At 42.2% G+C, this 22,805-nt stretch overlaps 1 long non-coding RNA gene across 1 annotated transcript; it reads right to left on the reverse strand.

The window, feature by feature from the left end:
- Window positions 1-1,824: 1,824 nt before the first annotated feature.
- On the reverse strand, window positions 1,825-13,316 carry LOC308459554. The gene is made up of 3 exons (XR_013978134.1): window positions 12,644-13,316; window positions 2,393-4,024; window positions 1,825-1,949 (listed from the first exon to the last, which is right to left on the reverse strand). It is a non-coding gene; the product is annotated as an uncharacterized lncRNA (long non-coding RNA).
- Between the last annotated feature and the right edge of the window lie 9,489 nt (window positions 13,317-22,805).

Here is a 22,805-nt window from a genome sequence, read left to right on the forward strand (position 1 = left end):
CTTTCTGGTGCTGGAGCGCATACCTTTCCTCTCCCCTTCTTTTTTTAAAAAGATCATATCTCCCATTTACACCTACTTTCTCCCCTCTTTTAGTATATAGAAGTTGGAAGATAGCTTAGCGGGTACTGGGTTAGTACTGGTGCATGCTAGCAGTAGGCAGTTGATGGCTTTTAAATAACACAGGAAAAGCTCATGGGTGATTTTTTTTTTTTTTTTTGGCTTTGTTCTGATTTCACCACTGCAAATACAACAGAAGTTGTTGATTTTGGGTTTTTTTTTTAAACATAGGCAGGCGATCCAAAGATGTTTTAGTCACACACATTTGCTCATAATCTCTTGTTACTCCTAGACCACTGTGCACTTGCACTGATACGACAGATAATATTGACCCTGATGTAGTTTATCTCTGGGATTTGCAAATGTTTCCACAAGCTTTTTCCATCTCTTTCATCTAGCTTTGATCAATGCATTGACCGTATAAACACACGAAGCAGAAACGCGCTAAAGGATTGCCGCCTTTTGCCTCTTCCACATACAGATTTTTCTAAGCCTTAGATTTATTAATTTAGTTCAGGCACACTAGCCAGAGGCCATCTATGCACAGTGCGCCGTGTATTAAAAGGACTATATAAAAAGGAGTAAGAATATGGGCTTGGGATGCATGCAAGATTCTTTGGCCACCAACCCTGTGGGCAATGAGCTGGAGACCATGGGATTCTGGGATGACTGGTCACTCCTGATACCTTTAATCAATACTACCCTGAGAACAGTGCTGACAATACTTCTGGATCCTTTGCTGTTGCTCGAGGATCAGGTGACCTCAGTGGCCTGGAGTGCCTTCCATCACCCTCGGCTGGTGGCCCAGCTACGCCCATAACTGGACAGTAATAGCCTAACTACTGTTGTCTATGCTCTGGTAACCTCAAGGTTAGATTACTGCAATGTGTTATACGTAGGGCTGCCTCTAAAGACCGTTTGGAAACTTTAGTTAGTGGCCAGGTTGCTCACTGGAGCAAGAGGTTTGAGCATACTACACTGATCCTGGTCCGACTGCACTGGCTACCAATTAGTTTCCAGGCCCAATTCAAAGTGCTGGTTTTGACCTATAAAGCCTTAAATGGCTCAGGACCGCAATACCTCAAGGACCGCCTCTTTGCATATGAACCTACCCAGACCATGAGATCATCTTCCGAGGCCCTCCTTCGTGTGCCTCCTCCTTGAGAGGTTCAGAGGGTGGCACTACGAGAACGGGCCTTCTCTGCAGTGGTTCCCCATCTGTGGAATGCTCTCCCCAGGGAAGTTTACCTGGCACCTTCATTATACACCTTTAGGTGCCAGGTGAAATGTTCCTTTTTAACCAGGCCTTTGGTTGATTTGATTGACATCCTATGCCCTTTTAAAATTTTTTTTTTTGGGGGGGGTATTGGGTTGTTGTTTTAGATTAGATTTTATTACGGCCAAAGACCAGTTCGCATAACACAATAAAAACAACATTCATAAAGATAAAATATACAATCAGAGCAGATTGCAGCAATAGCTCATGAGTTAAAATTGAGATATATATACATACACCCGTACAACTGAGATTTGGGCTACCATAAAAATTGACCCCGGGGCATCCCAAAGGGCGACTTCAGCATTTCCCTCGTAAGCTATTTTATTCTAGAGGATGATCTGTGCCTACAAATCTGGGCGCAGAACCTGGCTACCAGCCAGGGTTGTCTTTATTTTTATCAGGTATTTTGTGGTTTTATATCTTGATTTTATTTTGTGAACCGCCTGAGACCCTCGGGTAGAGGGCGGTATATAAATTAAACAAACAAACAAACAAACAAACAATATTGGGTGGTGCAGGTGGTTCCCCCGCACAGGGCCCCAATCCAAGGGAGCACAAAATTGAGAAGATCCATCCATTTGTGGGCTCCTGATTTTGGGCTCACACAAGGTGCCTGTCAGGGAACTGACATCGGAGCCTGAGGCGGAGGGAAGGCTCTCAAATGATGCTGGAGAAGGGCCAAGCAGGGAGAGAGGCAGTTCAGCAGAGGGGGAAGCAAATCAACGTTACACCAGGGATAAAGGGGGGCAGATGGGGGAATCGGCGAGAGGGCTCCAAGACTCTTCACTGGACACCAGCGGGGAGAGCACGGGTCCTCCGCTACCCACGCCCTCCCTGCCCTGCGCAGAAGACTTCCACGCAGGGAGAGTAGGAGGAGACTGGGCATCAAACAATTTTTATGTTGGAAGAGGTTTAAGAAACGCCCACTGACGGATTCTGCTAGCGACTGAGGCAGCCACGAATTGAAGGGCTGTCCAGACAGAAAGGTTTAACAAGGCAACATAGCCAGGAGAGGCGGCAACTTACGCACGAGCAACCCCATACCCATTATAGTGCCATATTATGAAAGGTTAGCAAAATCTGTTCCTGAGAATGTTTTTCATTTCTTCTTGATATGTGTTTGTGAAACTGTGTCCGCGTGCTTGTTAAACCTCATTTGTTCTGATTAAATTGCAAGTCCAGCTAGTTGGCAAAAGCTCCAAGGACCAGCTGAAAAGTGAGCGGGGAGTTTTGCAGGTCAAACTTCTGGTACCTGATTTAAAAGTCTTAACATTTCAGCACAAATTCATAACAACAGATTCTTAAAACTAAAGCATCCATCCTTGCACGGCAACTTTCAAGGAAATTGATGCAGTTATAGCATAAAACAACTTATTCTTTTGCCCATGTTCTTCTTACTATGATTAATATAAACAATGTTTGTAGATCAGGCATGAAATGTTATCTTTATTTTTCCTGCTTCTAATGTCTTTAAAGCTTTTAGGCATATCAAGGAAAATGTGAAGCTGGAACAATAGTGGCTCCAATATTGTGGGGAATTATACATATGGGGAAATGATTGTGGCAGCACTGAAAGATCTGAAGCATGAACAGCTTGTGGGATATAGGATAGTCGAGAGAAAAGGGGGCATTAATCTACAAAAATAAGATTAAAAGGGGGAGGGAAGGCAGGCTTCAAATATTTAAAAAAGGGAAGAAAATTTGTTTCCCTATTGCCATTGAAAATAAGATTGATACTTAATACATTAAACAAAGATACATTAGATACAGAAATGCATTAGGTGCAAAAGTCAGTTGAGTAGTGGAGAACATCTGGCATTCTGAGCTTGGAAGGCTTTTAAGGAAAACCAAAGAAGCTGAACAATGTTTTCTTTAGGCTTCCTGTACTGGACACAGGGTTTGATGGCCTAGATGGATATACTCCTCCATGCTCAATTTGACATTTATCTGCTCTACCAGAAATGGAGCAGGGGAACAATTTAGGCACCTAAAAACTGCATGGTCATCACTGGTCTTGCAGCCACTGACAACAGTGCCATGGTTCACACTAAGCATCAGATTTATGGATCTGCTGTTTAATGGATGAGCATTTTCTTTATTTATTTTGGCAAATATAGCAAAAAGAAAGAAATTTAAAAAATAAAAATAACCCATCAATCCTGACTTCAACATATTAATATAGGCAGTTCGTATGGCCAAATAGATGTCCAAACAGGATGGACAATTATAAGATATATACGTTCAAGTGCAGAAAGAGCAGTGAGATCTTCAGACCACTGAATAGTGGATAATAGACATATTGCTGCTTATCTTTCTGTCTCTGAAGTAGAAGTCTCTCTGAAACCATTAAGACTCACAGGATGCACTTTCATTGTCCGTCTGTTAGTCTCCAAGTCTCAGGAATAGGAGGAGAGGAGGAAATGTTCCAGTTCTGTGGTTTAAGGCAGTATGCCTCTAAATACCAGTTGCTGGGAATCACAAGTGGGGACATTGCTGTTGCACACAAGTCCTGCTTGTGGGGTACCCAGAGGCATCTGCCTGGCTGCTGTGATAACGGTATGTCAAACAAGATCTGGTTTGATCCAGCAGGCTCTTCCTGCATTCTTCAACGGAAGTTGACAGGAAACTCCTCTAAAAAGAAGAAGCAGAAACACCAATTGAGCTTGTTTCCACAGCATGCAGGCTCATCTATGAAGAAATATAAACAAATTAGCAGACAAATAGCAGTATATTTAGATCAGTGGATGATGCACAGCTCAGTTCCACACCAAGCATAGTCAGTATGGCCCTGCGCCAAATCTCGCCGGTCTCAATGAAAACATTCTTGTTGATCACAAATTCTGTAGGCTTGCGATCTAACACATGGCCTAGCTGTGAAAATGATGAATCTATCACCCACTGAAGACAAGGTGGTGGCTGCCTACATTTTGTTAAAATGATGGTTTGGATCTCCGAAAAAAGTGACATGGATAGTCCACCACATTAATATCTGGGCAGAATTTTTGAACACATTAATTCAGGAAACACTGGGGAAAGCAATAATTAGGTAGTGAGCAGGCTGATTTAGGATGAAACTACCTCATACAAGGAAAAGGCAAGGATCCATACCTCTTATTTCTTTTTTTAACACAAATGTGGAAACTAGGAGACATTTATTGGAGAGAATCAGTGAGCTGGTGGAAATTTTCAATCCTTCTACTAACCACTGAGTCTCTGTTTCCAATGTCATGCATGCAATATTTCAAGCATACTTATTTTTCATACTTTAACCTGTATATATTGACTGCTTTTTATTAGTCCTTTTAATTTTTCTGTTTTCATTATGTGTATTTTATGTACAGTATTATATATATTTCTAAGACACTTTGTGAGAAGACTTTCTGGAAAGCCAAGTATAATAAATCCATAGAATAAAGCCCGCTATATTGTTATAGATGGGGTGGCTAAATCATATAAATTAATCAATGGTAGGATTTGGGTTATTTGTAGTATTGAAGGGAAGATTGGAGGCCAGTGGGAAAATACAGGCTAAACTTGTGTATCGAGGCCCCGTAACCACCCTGTTCTACTAGGGATAGAGATACAAAAGGTGTTGATGGTCCCAGTGGTGTAGCAAGGTTAGGTGGTACCCGGTGCAGAAAATTTCTTGTCACCCTCACCCACCCACATTGATTTTTTTTATTTTACTTTATTACATATTTTCTTACAAAGGAATGTGGATTCTGGGCCTCTGATAACAAGTAGGCGACTGTGGACAGATACTTAAATCTACAGGATGGATTGTGCTTTGGCTTGTGTTATTTTATTTATAGCAGGCATGTCCAACTCCCAAGAGACTGCGATCTACTCCCACTATGAAAAAAACTGACAGTGATCTACCCACTGGATTGACCAGTTGTTGAGCTTTTCTTGGGGGGAGCCAAAAGATGCTCCAACAAGAATTTATTGATACTGATTTCACAAAGTTAAGTTAAGTTAAGCAGATATATAAGATCGAATGTTTAATTACTAAGATACAAAAATTCAATCTCAAGAATAAAGTTACAAAATAAGAACAAGGAAGTCACACTCAGGTGGAGGGAAGACACAGGGCAAGAAGAAATCAATAATTGTTGGTACATAATGATATGTGAAAATGTGAATTTACAAATATAATGTATATGTATCATTATGTAAAGATTTCATATATGTATTGCAACATTAATAATAAAAAAATGAAAGAAATGAAAGAAACATTTCCAGATACCAGTGAAAGGGAAGTTGTGAGATACTGTTTACAAGGAAACAAAACACATTGATAGCCTACTTTTCCTAGGGAAAGCTGCAAAAGAATGATCTCCTTAGGGCTTTGTTAGCTAGTTTCAAAAGCTAGGCTATGCCTCCATTGAATTCCCATCACCCTCCCAAAGGATCTCCAAGTGACTGATCACGAGTTTCACTTCTCCTCTCAGTCTTAACTCTTTTAATGTATTCACCCAGGAGGTGTGTTGATTTCTGGGCCATTAAAAGCCCAAATGGCTCTTTCAGAGGTTTCTGTGTTCTATCATGGACTGTTAATGGGCCCCAAAAGCTCACGCGGCTTTATACAAAAGGCAGACTTTCTGTACATATATGACTGTCTTGGGTGCTGCTGGCCATGTTTCTGAGCTGCTAAAGAATCAGACCTGCAGAAGTATTCCTGGCATCAAAGCATAATTACATATGTACTTATTTTCCAGACAAGTGGTTCTTAAACTGCCTTGGGGCCACCGGCGATCCGCGGTGCACTTCCAAGGAGTCCCCAAGGCTGCACTGATAACAACAGATGAAAATGCTGAAATGCCAGTGTGTCTCTACCACGTTCAAAAGAGACAGCCCACTCTTCAGCCTGAACGCTGACACTTAAAATGGACAGCAGCTGCCTCTTTGGCAGTCCAAATGGCCGCCTTGCAAATCTTTAAAAGCATCCAGATGGAACTGTCGTCATCCGGTTGCATTCCAGTGTTTTCCACATCCTTCTCCCATGTCTCTTTCAGACCTGTTTGGTGCCGATTATTGGTAATAAAATGTAATTGGAACTCTAGCCTTTTTGACATTCATAGGCAAAATGCCAGGGAGGTTTTAAAGATCTGCTGTGCCTTTAACTTGGTTCCTGGTGGTATGGCCCGCCTGTTTATTTCTTCCTGTTGGTTGCAGCTGTTGGAGTAGTGATGCATGCCCTATTTAGGACTCTTCCAACAGCCTCTCTTAATTGTCCTAGTGTCGGTTTCTGTTGCTGCGGAAGACTTTTATTACGGATTCCCAATCATTTTCTCTCTCTTCTCATGCTTTTATAGAGAAATGAGTTGCTCTGAGTTTTCTGCCGGCACGCAGTGAAGTACACAGTACGGTTGTACATCGGAAGTCAAACAGAATCCGTTCCAGAAGTCTATTCGACTCCTGAAACGTTCGACTTCCAAAGCATGGCTTCTGATTGGCTGCAGGAACCTCCTGCAGCCAATCGAAAGCCATGGAAGCCCCATTGGAAAACCAGTTGTTGAAGTAATCTAACCTTGAGGTTACCAGATCATAGACAACAGTAGTTAGGCTATGCCTGCCAATACAGGGGTGTAGCTGGGCCACCAGCCGAAGCTGATGGAAGGCACTCTGCACCACTGAGGCCACCTGAGCCTCAAGTGACAGCAAAGGATCCAGGAGTACTCCCAGGTATGTCAGCCACCGTTGGTTAAGGAAAAACGGTGATCCCACATTACACCACATACCATTTCCACTACAAGGGAATGTACCCTCTGCTGAATGAAACTTCCTATGCTAACCTACAAAGATATATAAAACAATATAAAACAAGGTACTTGAAATATAAGACACAAACCTTTGTAGGGCAGCTCACGGGCAATGGACATGTTGTTTGGTTAAGCAGACTTAGTGTGAGGGTTACCTGAAGTATTGTGAATGTAGCAATTTTAACTTTGGGATTTATTTACCTCAGGTTACATACGCTTCAGGTTACAGACTGAACAGAACAGAAATCGTGCGCTGCAGCGCAGCGGCAGTGGGAGGCCCCATTAGCTAAAGTGGTGCTTCAGGTTAAAAACAGTTTCAGGTTAAGACCTCCGGAGCGAATTAAGTACTTAACCTGAGGTACCACTGTACCTGAGGTACTTGTTCTCATTGCATTAAGTTCATCACCTCAGTAGGATTAGAAAAGCACTTTTTTTTTTTGCTGCACAGCTTTAAAAATATATATTTTTAAGCATAATGCAGGATTCCTAAGCCCTTGTTCCCAAGATTCTTTCTTAACAAAAAGAAGAATACTCGACTTATATACTCCTTTGGTCCTTTGTTGTGCTAAGAGTACTGCAGCATAGGTAGGATGCCAGCTGCAGATATGGTTTCAATTCCGTGCTGTTATTCTCTGCTGGGAACTCGTCCAATCAATACTCCTTTGAAAATAGCGCTGGCGTTTGGTGGACTGTCCATATGAGAACTCCCATGGTTGTTAACACACTTCCCTCCCAGGACGGGGGGCTAGTGAAACTGATTGCAATCCCATTAATTTCCTTGTGAGTCTGGACAAGGCCGAGGTGATCAGCCAGACATACACTGGAACACTCAATAGCCCCTTAAATAGATCTGCCTTTCCGCTTTCTTCCAATTAACTATAGGTGCCTGGCGCTGGGGAAGAAACCAATGTGTTCAGCAAATGCTCTCCTTTATCATCACTCAGGCTATTTTTAAGGTGCCTCAGGTTACTCAAACGACTGTCTTCGTTTTAAGAAGAGCAGGTGTGAATGGACAGAGCAGTCCTATGGAGGCTGGGGGTGGAGTTCCCTAGGAAGGAAGCATCACTGTCTTTAAAAAAATATATTTTTTTACTGGTTTTGCAAATAATCACATTACATAACATCATATCCTCTTATTTTATCTCTTTAGTTCAACTGACCCTAACAACTTCCCTCCCTCCTGTCTAATGGTTCACAAAATTAAACTTTGCATCATTACATTTCACTTTGTTTCCCATCCTTGTTATATCATTTCCTAAAATATTAAATTACTCAACCTGAATTGGTAGCAATTTTATCTTACAAGTCTTCAGATAACCCTGCTAGTGATGTTAATTGCTTACAGTTGTCTTTCAAATATAATATAAATTTGTTCCAGTCCTTTTGGAATGCTTGGTCTCGCTGATTCCGGATTCTTCCCGTCAGTTTTGCCAGTTCTGCAAAGTCCACCAATTTCATCTGCCACTCTTCTTTTGTTGGTAATGCCTGTTGTTTCCATTTGCTGCAGTTGTTGCATATAAGAACAATTTTTTATCTTGTCTTGGTATTTACCCACTATATCCAATAAAAAATACTTCTGGGTTTTTTAACAAAAGTGTTTTTAAACATTTTCTTTAACTCATTATATATCATTTCCCAAAAAGCTTTTACCTCCTTACCATCCTTTTCCTTTTCCAAAAGAAGCATCCCTGTCTTAAGCCCTGATGGACTTATGCTTGCCTGGGCCGGGGGTAGTTTCCTTGCTCCCTGTTTTTCCTACTTGGTCATTCTTGGTTTCAGTGGAAGTCTCAATAGCTATTCCAGCTCTGTAGATAGTGTAGTTTTCCTTCTTCTTTGGGGCAGTGGAAATAAATCAAATGAGGAAGCACTCCACCCACCTCAGTCTTCCCTCAGCCAGCACTCACCTGCATCCCTTCTTATTTACATCCAGTCCAGGGGAATGGCACCACCCAGGAGCTTTCTCCTCGGCCCAGTATACCTGAAGGAGCGTCTCCACCCCATTGTACAGCCTGGACACTGAGGTCCAGCCCCAAGGGCCTTCTAGAGGTTCCCTCACTGCGAGAAGTGAGGTTACAGGGAACCAGGCAGAGGGCCTTCTTGGTAGTGGTGCCCGGCCATCAGATATCAAGGAAATAAACAAATATCTGACGTTTAGAAGACATCCTGTTTAGGGAAATTTTTAATGTTTGATGTTTTATCATTTTTTTAATATTCTTTTGGGAGCCACCCAGAGTGGCTGGGGAGGCCTAGCTAGATGGGCAGGGTATAAATAATAAATTATTGTTGTTGTTGTTGTTGTTCTCAGTAGTACAGGGAAAAAGTAGTGGCAAAACTAGAATTAATTGGTTCTGCCTGTCACTGCCTCTGGTTCTACCTTCTGTTGGGCTTCCCTGGCCTTTGCCCCACCAGTCCCAATGTGCACCCTTGGGCATAGCTGTCAACGGTTTCCTTTTTTAAAGTGAAATTCCCTTATTCCAAATAGGATTCCTCGCAAGAAAAGGGAAAAGTTGACAGCTATGCCCTTGGGTGCATCTCAGGGCAAGGGATCTGTCCAGCTCAGCCCAGCACCCTCCTTTTCATCCCATAATACTGTCAGAGCCCATGGAGGAGCAAGGAAGACGGAAACACTCAGGTCTGCTCCCCAAGCCCCGCACCTCAGGCCACCGCGGATTGGCTGGATTTGAACTGAGGGCCTGGCAGTGCCAACAGTGCTCCACGGCGGTTGGGGAGAAGCAGCAACGGCTGCATCAAACACTGTGAGGCTCTGAGGGTGGCAGTTTGCCCCATTGAACTCAGTGCTACTTACTTCTGAGTAGACATGTATAGGATTATACTAGCAGGTTTGGCAGTTTTTAAAGACTATTTGAGTTTCTTTTCCTCAGTGTAATTTTTCCTGAGGTAAGCAATTGTTCCTATCAGCCCTCTTTTCTTCTTTTCCTCATTTGGTGTTGGTAATAATGCTCATTGCACACATTCCTGAAGTAAATAAAAGAAGAGGAAGAAACATCATTTGAGTGAATGCTCTACTCACCTCGTTTTGCTTGTAGAACCAAAAAAACCGGTAGCAGTTGTATTGTTTGCCGTTTGAAGTCAGCTCAGAAGATAGTGGAGGTTTATTTGATCTCTATCCCCCACTTTATCTCATATGGTAGGATATGTTAGAGAATCCATTGGTATAAAAATCCCATTTAATACACTTAAATAAAATAAAAAAGCTAAACTGTAAGAATACAGGATCCTGCCTTATTCTGAGTCAGAGCATGGGTCCATTTAGATCAGTATTGTCTTCACTGACTAGTAGTTGCATTTCAGAGTTTCAGACAGAGTTCTCTCCCAGCCTTACCGGGAGATTTTGGGGACTGAAAACTCATTCTGTGCTATGAATACTTAGAAATTCTAAATCTCAAACCTAGGTTATAGGATCACAAACCTAGGCTGGCCCAACACTATGTAGAATGAGGAACCCAGTTCTGAGTGTCATGACAGGGCAGCAAATAGTAATTTAGTGTTATTACGATTCTTATTGTCAGGGGCGGGGAGTGAGGAACATGTGGGCTTTTCTGCCTCAGGGGCCAAATTGGCTGGCCTTGAGTACTGGAATATGGGAGACAATTTCTGCTCTGTTTTGGCAGCAAAACATTTTGGCTGGTCCTGATAACAGGAAAGCCGTGGGTTTTTTGGTAGCTATCCTAGCTACTGGTTTTTTGTATGTTTTTCAGAATCATGCTACAGGCAAGTTTTGGCTGATATTGTGGGGAGTCAGGGGGCTGGGCTTGTGTCTGTCATTGAGGACCCCTCTAGCTTCACCCCTATAATTTGAGCACTGGTGCAAAGACCTTTCATGAAGCAAGAAAGGAATCGTGTTTAGTTCATTAGCAGCAGGGAAATGGTTAACAAGGATATTTTGGGTGCATAAGCAAGTGTCATTAATGAAGCTTTGATGTAACAAAAATAGGGGATGTTGCATACATAATGAGATTAGCACACCTCATTAAATTTAGAGTATATCTTATTAAGGAACTGAAGAAAGGAAGAGTTGTTTAAACATCCTGGAACATTGTTTAATGAATTGTATATTTTGCAAATGGTATAGGAAAAGCAAAGATATAAAATAATTATACTGGGAGCAGAAATTTTCTAGGGTGTACATCACTTTAGTTTCCTTGGTAACTGGCAGTCATTCAACCGGCATATTCCTATTAATTTTTGTAGTCATGAACTGTAATGCATTTTCAAAAGCTTGTCATCATCTCTCTCCATCATCTCTTTTATCAGTATGATTCCTTATATACTTTTTGACGTTTTTGGCAGTTCTAACAGGGTTTGTGACACTTACGTTCTAAATCCATGTATCAAGATTTTTCAAAGAATGACTCAAGTTTTTCCACACATAATGGGTGGCTATTTCTGATTGTACAATAAGTGCTTGTGTCTTAACTGGGATTGTCTGACTGATGTTGTGGGTAATTAATATAGGCAAGATAAGCTTTGAAAATAGTGAGTAACAAGTTCAAGGCAATAATGCTTATCGGGATTTAGAATCTAACCCTGTAGATCTTCCTTATCAGAATCAACGCACAAAAGATCACAATAAAAACAAGAACAGGAACAAAACAAAACAATAACACACTCTTGGAGAGTGGCAGCTCACTGCCCCACATCAGGGGGAGAAATTATGGCTTGATTTATACTAGAACGTGAACCCATGTAATTCAGACTTCCCAAACCAATGTGAACCAAATCACAGCTATGTCCTCTCAAATTCACACTTCTCTAGATTCTGTAATATAGTTCTCCCAACCAAACAAGGTGTCCAAAAATATGCATATTAGGGGAGGGTGTCCATTAAAATGCAGATATAAGTGAAAAGAATGCACAAAAATACATTATTTTAAAGGGAAACTGCTTACAAAAATGTGTATATTAGACAAAATTGCAGACAAGTTTTTGTAACAACTTTTTTAAAATTAAAAATTGGATTGTGATGTGGAAAAGTAGTGAATCAGGAGTGCCAGCTTGGCCTCACGACCGTGGGTGCCCGGGGGCATGGGTGCCATGCAGTGTGTATGGCCCTGGTGCCAAAATTTGTGGGTGCCCAGCCCCTGCATGGGGAATTTTGTGGGTGCTTGGGCACCCAGGGCCCCAGGAAGCTGGCACCTATGTGACAAATTCAGGGTAAGACTGGGAAGAATGAGAGATTGAGAAAAAGTGAAACTCAAGTCTCTTCTATTTAAGAGAGATAAAGAATTTCTTCATCAAATAGAGAGGCCTCAGCTGAGTGTGGGGAAAGATGGATAATCTTCACCCAAATTACTCTTGATTCCAAAAGGCATCTCCTGCTATTTCTTAGCCATTTTGGGCCACTAACCTGCAATTTCCCTGCCAAAAAGTGTGGCTGGCTACTTGGCCCCGTGGCCACTGTCTTTTAGGTGACTTTAGAAAACAACAACGTTCATTCTGGTCCCATTAACAGATAACTCTTCGGACCAAAACCCCAGTCTCCTTCATTCTAATTAGAGAATGACCTTACATAACAACGTCTCACCTTCAACAGAAGCCCAACCGCACAGCACTCAAACGCATTGTGAAAGTTGAGGAATTGTTCCTTTCACCTCCCCAGAGAGTTGACTCTTCGATGGAACTTGAAATGACTTTCATTTGGTGGGGGCGGTTTTTCTTTTCTTTTCATTTCATTGTGTGCCGCTTTCCTTGGTGTGCAACTTTAAGGCCGCCTCAGTTGCCGTCTTGCAGGAGGTTGTTGCTTTCCTGGAGATAAGGCTCAACCATTTAGGCTGCCTCACCAGATGTGCTGAGTTTAACTGTCATCTCTTCACTGCATTAGGCACTCACAGAAGCATAATTCTTCTTGTCACTAAGACAACAGTTGAGCTTCGGAACAGCTTGAACCGAACTAAATCTGCAAATAATGCACACTGAATACTTAATTAAATAGAGCACATTTCGGATTGGAGGTGACTCGGCCAAAATGCTCAGCTAACAGCGATCAATTGGTTTGCAGCTTCCAAGGTAGAAAACAGCATTCGCAGCCATTTGGTGGCCTAGATTATTTTATTTTATTTTATTTTTAAAAAAACAACAACCTTATTTCATCTGGCTCTAAAAATGTAAAATTTACCCCCAGCAGATATACTGAGGAACGTCAAGCTGGCATTTTCTGTTACATTCATGCATTAATGGATTTCTCAGATGTTACCATCTTTCAGATGCCAGTGGAAAGAGAAAAGGCTTTATTTTGCTTTTAAATAGCCGTATGAATTCAATCTAACTTGTTTGCAAATTGCTGCCAATTTGGATGTGGTCGCACATTTTCAGTAATATGACATCATTGTGTTTTGGGTAGTGAAGCTCATCGAAGTAGATGTTAAAAGAAAAGGTTTAATGCTTGAGACTCAAAAAAGATCATCGCACAAAATGTGTGTAAAAGACTAGGAATTAGTTCCCACTTGCTTTTTCATTTCTTCCCTATCTAGTATCTGGTTTAAGAGTTTTATTTTGTTTATGCCTCCTTAGGGAAATATCCCATTCCTGCCCTTCTTAATCTCTCTCTCTCCCTCTCTCCTCCTCCTCCTCTCCTCCCTCCCTCCCTCCCTCTTTTTCCGTTATCCATGAGGCTGAATACAGTTCCAAGGTTATATTTTCTCCCAAGTCTGTGGAAGGTGAAAAAAGATTTAATTTTTGCTCAGTAATTCTGAAGAATATTGGATTTCAAAAAAAGAAAAAAAAGCACCTTCAGCTAATGTAAGAGCTGAATATTTTTAGATTATTTTGCCTTCATTTATCTCATGCATGCTGTAATTAAATTTTTGGGCTTATGTGCTCAGCGTCACTCATAACATACCATAAAATAATATTATATCCATAGATTAATCAGTTAAAAATACCATCAAATCGCCAACTAATAAACAGCTAATAAAAATAATGTATGTATTGACTCAAGATGAGGCTAGTTTCTGGATAATATTGGCTGTGACTCAGTGCAATATCAGTATCTGCATCCAGGCCTACAAGCCCAGAGCCAGCACCTAAAATGGTGGAGGAAATGTTGGGGCCCCAAGGCTCCAGAGGGCCCATCACAACTGAGGCTGCCCACCTCCATTTTTTTTTTAACATGTTCAGCTGTATTCAGTGGCGGAGCGTGGGTTGTCAGCACCCGGGGCAAGGCAAGTAATTTGCGCCCCCTAACCCGTGGATTTTAGCACTCGAGTCTCTTCCACTAGATTAGTGCCCCCCCCAGATGTTGCGCCCGGTGCGGCCAGCCCCCCCTGCACCCCCCATGCTACGCCACTGGCTGTATTTCAGGTCAGTGGGTTATCTAGTCCAGCTTCCCATTCTCACTGTGGCCAGTGGTGGAGCATATGCCTGCGCTGCCCAGGGCGGGCGCACTCCCGAGGGAGGCGGGGCATGCTCCTGAGGGGGGTGGGGCACGGAGGGTGCCCTCCCAGGTGAGGGGTAGCTGCTCGGGTGCATGGAGCAGTGTATGTGCCCTGCAGCTGGGGGCAGAGCGGGCCGCCCATGGAGGCGGAGCGAGCCGCCGAGGGCGGACATTCAGTGCGCCACCTGTCCGCAACTCCCAAGCCTCCCCCCATCTGTCAAAATGAAGGGGGAGGGGGAATGCTGCTGGCAAAGCGGCGCAGCCCCCCTTCCCCCAACGGCTCAGGGTAGGCTTGGGAGTCGTGGGCGGGAGGCGCGCCAAATGTCACCCCGAAGATACCCAGGGCAGGCCACCGCCCCCTTCTTCCGCCCCTGACTGTGGCCACCAAGACGCTTGTGGAAAACCTGCAAATATGATTCAAGCACAGGAGCACTCTTCCCTCCTGTGGTTTCCAGCAGGTATTCAGAAGGATGCTGTCTCCAGTGACTAATAGCTATTAATGGCCTTATCCCCCATGAAGTTAAACTTATGCAGAGAATATCTAGGAATCAGAGGACGTGGAAGCTATTATTCTTTATCTGGGACTTTGCTCATTTTCCATTTTTGGGCTAACAAAACACGGACCGCAGCAGTCGCATACATAAATAACCTTTTTTGACAACTGGGAATTTCCATCTGAATTATCCCCCAACAAAAAGGACTCTGTTTTTTGTTTTGTTTTTTGAGAAGTACTTTAAAACATTTTTTAAAATTCATTATGAATTATTTCCCAATCTTTTTTTACTCTTTTACAAGTCCACCACATATGATAGAAGGGGACTTCCCCCCTTCTGTCCTAAACACATGGGGAGTCATAGATCAACCTTCTACTTATGAAGTCTTGGGTGTTATCACTGAAGTGTAGGTGGGTTCCCACAAAGCAAGACACAGTGATAACAGTAAGAACCTTCATTGAACTAGCAGAACTGGGCAACAGGGGCAAAGCAAGTGGTTATATACATTTCTGAAGGCCTGGGCCACTCCCATTCCTGACGTGATTGGCTGTCTAAACTTCCAAGCTGCGAATCATGACTTAGAGTTTAAGGGCCAATGAGAGAGGCCTAAATCCTGAAATGTTCTGTGATTGGACATCATGTATTGAATCAGAACACAGGAGCTCAGCATCCTTAGTCCAGACTCAAGCTCAGGCAAACACAGACCACTGAATACATAACAACCACCTCTCATACCTAGTCACAGGCTGCAAACCCTGTGCAGAGCCTTGTAGGTATCCTTAGCTTTGCAGGAGAAGGACCTGGCTTCGTGGTTTATGTAGAGGAGAGTAAGCTTCATATGCGGGAGGTCCATATGATGCACTGAGCTTGGGTGCCAATGGGCTGATGTGTAGCAGGATTTGTGGCTGACATCTGAGACGATGGGAACTTTGCTTTCTGGCTGTTCTCTGTCTTCTTGTCCTGGATGCAGCTGCCATTCTTCTTCCAGCAACTGAATCACAGCTATCATGGTGGTATGCAGTTGTCTGCCATGGTTGGTGGCAGAGCCTAAAGTCGAGATGATGAGCATGGTTTGCTCAAAATGGCCTTGAAGGTTCCTAAGTTTCTGAATGCTATTATAAACAAAGCAATGAAATCTAAGACATATTTCTTCATCTAAAAAAATCAGAGGAAAAAATCATAGCCTAGTTCATGATAATTGGTCCATAGCTGAGGGACCACACGTTTTGTAGGCTGACTTAACTCAATGACAAAACTACCATTAACTTTCAGTGAAATTAATGGGGTCTGAAGTGAATAAGGAGTTCAACGTAAATTTATTAATTGTTGACTGGGAATAGTTTGTCCTAGCAAAAGTAATTACTCAATCTATAAATAGTAGCTGTTTCAGCCACCTGCATGACTTCCAGTCTATGGAAACTGAAATGAAAACTCTCACAGGTGTGGATTTGAGGCAAAAAAAAAAATATTATTAAATAAATATAGGGCTGTTTACAATTCTGAACTGTCTTCAGAGGCAGCCCCACGTAAAGAGATTTGCAATTGTGACGTGACTTGTGCTTGAACCAGTTTTTGTAGATGTCCCCCATTTGTGTTTTTCTCCTGCAATGGGGCAACATTCCCATTTAAAGCAGTAAGTTAAATTAATTGAGGTTGGTATCAGAAGCCGGAGTCAAACATAGCTCAGTAAAAAACTGAAGAGGTAACTGAAGACCTGTTAATTAAGGTAACAGAGATAACAGAAGGCCTATTAATTCGTGCTGTATACTAGGAATATTAGGAATACACAAAGATTTCCCCCAAATCAGAAAAAGTGAATATCCTGGCGAAAATCCTGGTGCAGTTTTTTTAAAAAAAATTGTGCCACAACTTAAACTGTCAAAAGGAGAAATAGAAGATACATTTTGGGTGAATACCAAAATGTCAGGGAATATTCAAGGTGTGGGGAGGGTTACTGCTACTGTGTCTCAGGCATTTTTCATATGATGTTTCTGAAATTCGGCCAATTCTATATTGATAGGAGAAATGCGTCTATCCATGTAAATCTGTTAATGTGTAGGTATTACCTCTTGCAGCATTGTCAGATCTTCTCGTGTGAATGCAGGAGAAATAAAAAGCATAGAAAAATACAGTTTTGCAATTAACAGTATGTGAATATCCAAAGTTAAAAGCAAACAAACCTGAGCTGCCAATAAAACAAATGTATAAAAGATGTGCCCCTAATTTTGATGTCTGTGTTATGGCTTGTTGCCCATAGATTCGGCATCTCTAAAGAAAAAGCTGCGTCAAATGCAGGAATCTAACCTGATTATCCTTAAAGAAGGGATATCATTGTCCTTCTCTGTGATAAAATCTAGTGGTATCCCATTAGCTGAAGGCTTCTGTGAGAAGAACTTAGAGAGCTTCTGATCGCCTTATACAGTGGTGCCTCGCAAGACGAAATTAATCCGTTCCGCGAGTCTCTTCGTCTTGCGGTTTTTTCGTCTTGCGAAGCATGGCTATTAGCGGCTTAGCGGCTTAGCGGCTATTAACGGCTTAGCGGCTATTAACGGCTTAGCGGCTTTAAGAAAAAGGAAACAAACTCGCAAGAACTCGCAAGACGTTTCGTCTTGCGAAGCAAGCCCATAGGGAAATTCGTCTTGCAGAACGACTCAAAAAATGGAAAACTCTTTCGTCTAGCGAGTTTTTCGTCTTGCGAGGCATTCGTCTTGCGGGGCACCACTGTAGAACGAAACAGCTTGATGTAATAATAATACTGATATTCATCACCATTGTTACAGGAAAGAGGAGAGGATAAAAGTGTGGAAGAAAAGGACAAGGTCTATAGCAGGGAAGGGATGGGGAACCTGTGGCTCTCCAGATATTATAGAACTACAGTTCCCATCATCTCAGGCTGAACCTGATGGGACCTATAGTGTAGGAACATCTGGAGGCTCAAGGATTCCCACTTGCATTGTGCCGTTTGTATATGTGAAGAAAGCTTGACTCCCCCCCCCCCCAAAAAGTTTTGATCTTATCTATATTAATTAGATTCCTTATTTACAGAAATTCAGTACATCAGATAGGGAGAAGATGAAGGAATGCAGGAGACTGAGTACTCTAGGGAAGAGTAGTCTAGGTTTTTCTTCCTTCCTTCTATTTTCTGGTTCTAGCAGCTATATGAATCCACAATGTGGCAAAAATAAATATGCCTTAGTATTGTTCTATAGAGTGAGATGAGCGCCGCAACCCCAGAGTCGTCCGCAACTGGACCTTATGGTCAGGGGTACCTTTACCTTTATGTACTGCATATTCCTGACTCCATCCCCTGCTCTTGATGCAAGCCTGCATGCAGTAGCAGAGTGATGGAGCCCTAAATGAATATATGGAAATTGACAGATTCTCTTTCTACACACACACACACACACACACACACACACACACACACTATTTGTATGTGATATTCCCACAGTTATAATCATGCTCAAGACAGCTTACAACATGGGGGAAAACATAATCGCAAATCTTGTGGCTCTCCAGACGTTGTCAAACTGCAACTCCCATCAGCTCCAGCCAGCATGGCCAGTCATCAGCCATGTGACTGGCCAATGGGAGCCATACTTCATAGAACTGTAGAGTTGGAGGAGACCCTGAGGGCATCTAGTCCAAACTCCTGCAATGCAGGACTATATAGCTGTCCCATACAAGGATCGAACCTACAACCTTCACATTATCAGAATCCCGCTCTAACCAACTGAGCTATCCAGGCTCATTGGGAGGGCCACGGGTCTCCCACCCCTGCTCTAGATGATCAGAATTCTTCAGCAACCTTTCTTACCCATAGTGCGGCATTCCATCATAGGCCACCAACGCTGTGAGATGGCTGGGCAAACCTTGAAGACACTGTGATTCATTCACATGTGGACTTCATTCGAAACCTGGGCTTTGCCACTTGGGCAGGAATAATGAAACACAGCTGAAAATCCTGAAGTCTTAATAAAGTTGCTTAGTCAAAGATTAAGAGGTTGAAATGCTTTTATATAATATTATTTCAATTGGCACAATAAACTATATTTTTTAAATTAAATGGACGGGATGTGCGGCATTCTCTGCTTGGTTTGTTCTCCAGCAAATCCTTCAATTTAGTACACTTTATAGGCACAAATATTGCAGAAAACCAATGTTAACTTTGCCTCCAAAAGACAGGAATTGGGTGGCTAGGAGGACACAGGCCATCTGTCTTCAATACTCCATTCTGCCAACATATTTCTGTGGCCTTGACTAAATTACTTAAGGCAGAACCCACAAACATTAGGGAAGTGTCCAGGCAGCTGTCTTCCGTAGTGACAATATTGTTCAAAAGGAATTGAGTAAACTCCATTGCTGAAGAAATGCCAAGTCACTCAATGGTTTGCTTTTTTTGTGCTGTGGTTTCTGTGATATCTTGGTCGATTCCACACCCATTAGTGTGTTTGGACCAGTGGCAACCAGCTACTAATCCTATTCATGTGTTGTTAGTGCAGAACAAAGAGCAAAATGGGTGACAGTCACATACAAAAATGATGGGTGGGAGTATTTTGCCAAATTCCATTCCCCACCCTCTCCATACATGTAAGAGTGTGACTCCATCAGTTTTATTCCAGCAGCTCATTGTGTGGACTAGGACATTGTTTCATCACAGACCTGATTTTTAGCCATTGATACTGATTTTGGGAAACTTGGATAACTTGTGTGATGAACTGCTTCCATAGAGTTTGCTGTAATGTGCAATGTACCTAGGAGTTACATCACAGTTCTAGGTATGTTTTATTGTGTTCAGTGGAGGCCCAATTACGCCTCAGAGTTTTATCCAATATTAGTCATATTTAAAGCATACAATTGAAAATTAAATGAAACAACAACAACAACATTTTATTTATATCACGCCCATCTGGCTGGGTTGCCCCAGTCACCCTGGGCAGCTTCCAACACATATAAAAACATAATACAGTGGTACCTCGGGTTACATACGCTTCAGGTTACATACGCTTCAGGTTACAGACTCCACTAACCCAGAAATAGTGCTTCAGGTTAAGAACTTTGCTTCAGGATGAGAACAGAAATCATGCTCCGGCGACGCAGCGGGAGGCCCCATTAGCTAAAGTGGTGCTTCAGGTTAAGAACAGTTTCAGGTTAAGTACGGACCTCCAGAACGAATTAAGTACTTAACCCGAGGTACCACTGTAGAACATCAAACATTAATAGCAACAATCTGATCCAATATAAAAAAGTCACAGTCACTTTAAAATAAACAACTTATATCAAATAAAACAATATTCAAGAATCCATTAGAATCCATTAGTAAACAGTAAAGTTAAACACCAGCATATAATTATTAAACATTTTACACTTATCAGTTACAATAAAGAATTAGTAATCCATAATCAATAAAAATAACAGCAAGTCACAATGCACAAAATACCACAAAACCATACAAAACCATATAAAAGGATCAAATTGAGAAACAAGGATACACAAATGGTAATTTATTTATTTCTAAATATCCCTGAACTCCTCTCTTCCCAGCTGTTTCTGCTGTTTTCAAAGTCTTGGTCTGGTAAAGGCTCCCAGGACTGGAGGGTGGGGCAAGGCAGGTGTAAACGCCATTGCCTGTTGAGCAACAGAAGGTATGGCTAACTTAAGTCCATTCAGCTCAATGAGTGTACTCTGAGTAAAATTTAGTTGAATACCACCCGTTGTATTTAGAATTTTAGCCTTAGAGGCTTATTTGATAGCTTAATGTCAGGGAACTGCCATCAGCTCAGAGGCGAGAGGTGGAAGAGCAGTTGTGTTACAGGGAGCCTCCGAAGATCTTGCGAAGCAGTTCTTCCTCTGGCAAGGAGGGAAGCCCCGCCTCCAGCGGGGAAGGGGCGCAGGGATCAGAAGATGCTAAGGAGAGCCTCAACACCGAGCCTGAGCAAAGCGGAGGGGAGGCAAGTCCCCCTTTGCCAGCGCCCACGTTGCGCAGTAGGTTTGCGTGCAGAGAGAGGAGGAGAAGGATGGGGGTCACATGACTGTTATGCTGGGTAAGGTATAAGGACCGTCCACTCCCAGATTCTGCTGGCGACTGAGCAGACATGGACTTGTGACGCTCTGCACTGTAAGATAGTTTGTACAGATAATAAAGCCTGGAAAAGACAGGTTGGAGTCTTGCCTGTTTGCTCTCGAGCAACCACACCATCCCTGATATTTAAGCAAAGTAAATTTCATTCTGAATGATAAATTAACTTTAGGAATACTCATCCAGAGCATGGCTATTGTTCAAGCCAAGTCACGTGTAACATGCCTATTCATTGGGAAATAATTGCTGGGGTTTTGGTCAGCACTTTGTTGCATTGCTATGCTGTAAAATGCTCATAATGTGCTGCCAATCAGTGCCCTCAACCTTGAAAAATTATAATATTGCATAAAAAATGTTATGATTCCATGTAAGAAGTCCTCATATGAGTGGTCCGGTCTAAAACTTCCCTCTTTATTTCTGTAAGCCATCTCTCATTCCCTTTATTTTGCTGGAAAGTTTTGAATTTATTTTAAAGTGCCACTAAAGTTCAAAAGCAGTCACCCATTACAAATTTGTCCTAAAAGCACTTCAAGCAACAACCATTCTCATAATTTCTCTTCTAAAGCGAGCGAGTCCTCAGCAAGGCATTATCCAATTAGACGAAGGTGGTTTTGTGAAGCAGAATAATCTTCATTAGAGACTAGCCTGAAATTAACCAGAGTCCTTTTACTTGCAGCCTACTTTAAATCTAGGTCTCCAAAAGTGAAAGAGAGGCAATTGCATTAACCTACATTTTATTAATCCCAATTAAGTCACCTTTCAAATGGTGCTGCCCCCCCCTTTTACAGTTTTGATCCATCTACAGTGACGTAAACTTTTTAAGGACTTCTGCATTCTAGAAATGGCCTTAGCTTCAATTTGGGAAGCATTTCCAGATAAACTTTCCTTATTTTGTAGTGGCTTGCTTGTAAGACTGACTTGAAAAAAGACGTTGCACCATGCAACAAGAGATACCACAAACTTAAACTTACAAATTGTGGTATTGCTTGCTACTTCCCCACTCTTTGATTGCCTTGTGAAAAAAATCTTGCAAGTGATCAGATTGATTCTTGATCACTGGCAATTGGCATGTTTTAATTCTTTAATAAATTTGTATACTGCCCTTCATCCAAAGATCGCAGGGTGTTTCACAATGAGAACACAAAATACATTTTTAAAAACCAAACCAGCTTCCTCATTTTATAGGTGGGGAAGTAACAGCGCCAGATCACAGGATGTGGTGCAGAGCTTTTTCTTCTTCTCTACTTGCGTAAATTGGCGCAGCAGTTTACACCGGAGGAAGAACCTGCCAGCCTGGGTGCACCTTTAATTAACCATACAGGACCCTGATCACCAATGCACAGTAGATTTCCTTCTTAATCCCCTTTTGAAGATTGATGGCATTCAGCAGCTCACAAGCCATGCTAAACGCCTATTGTGTGAGGGTGCACGAAATTCTGTCATAATTTTAATTAGCTTTGCATTTCTGAAATGGTTAGGGAACCACTTGAAATCCACAGATGCTTCGAAAGAGCTGTGGTTGGCTGAGCAGAGAGTACCTTGGCTGAATGACTGTGGAGTATGAGGCATGCAGGTGAACTCTGGAAGGTCACAATTGTTGAATGTGTTGGAGCTTCTTATTTGCTGATTCCCACCCCCCTCTCTTTTTGCTGTCAAGCACAGTCAAGGACAGGCTCATCGCCAAGGAAGAAAGCAACAAGCCTGAGCTACAGGCTCCACGTTCTAGGAACATAATATCACA

Source organism: Podarcis pityusensis (assembly GCF_964106645.2).
Source record: "Podarcis pityusensis genome assembly, chromosome: 12".
NCBI lineage: Eukaryota > Metazoa > Chordata > Lepidosauria > Squamata > Lacertidae > Podarcis > Podarcis pityusensis.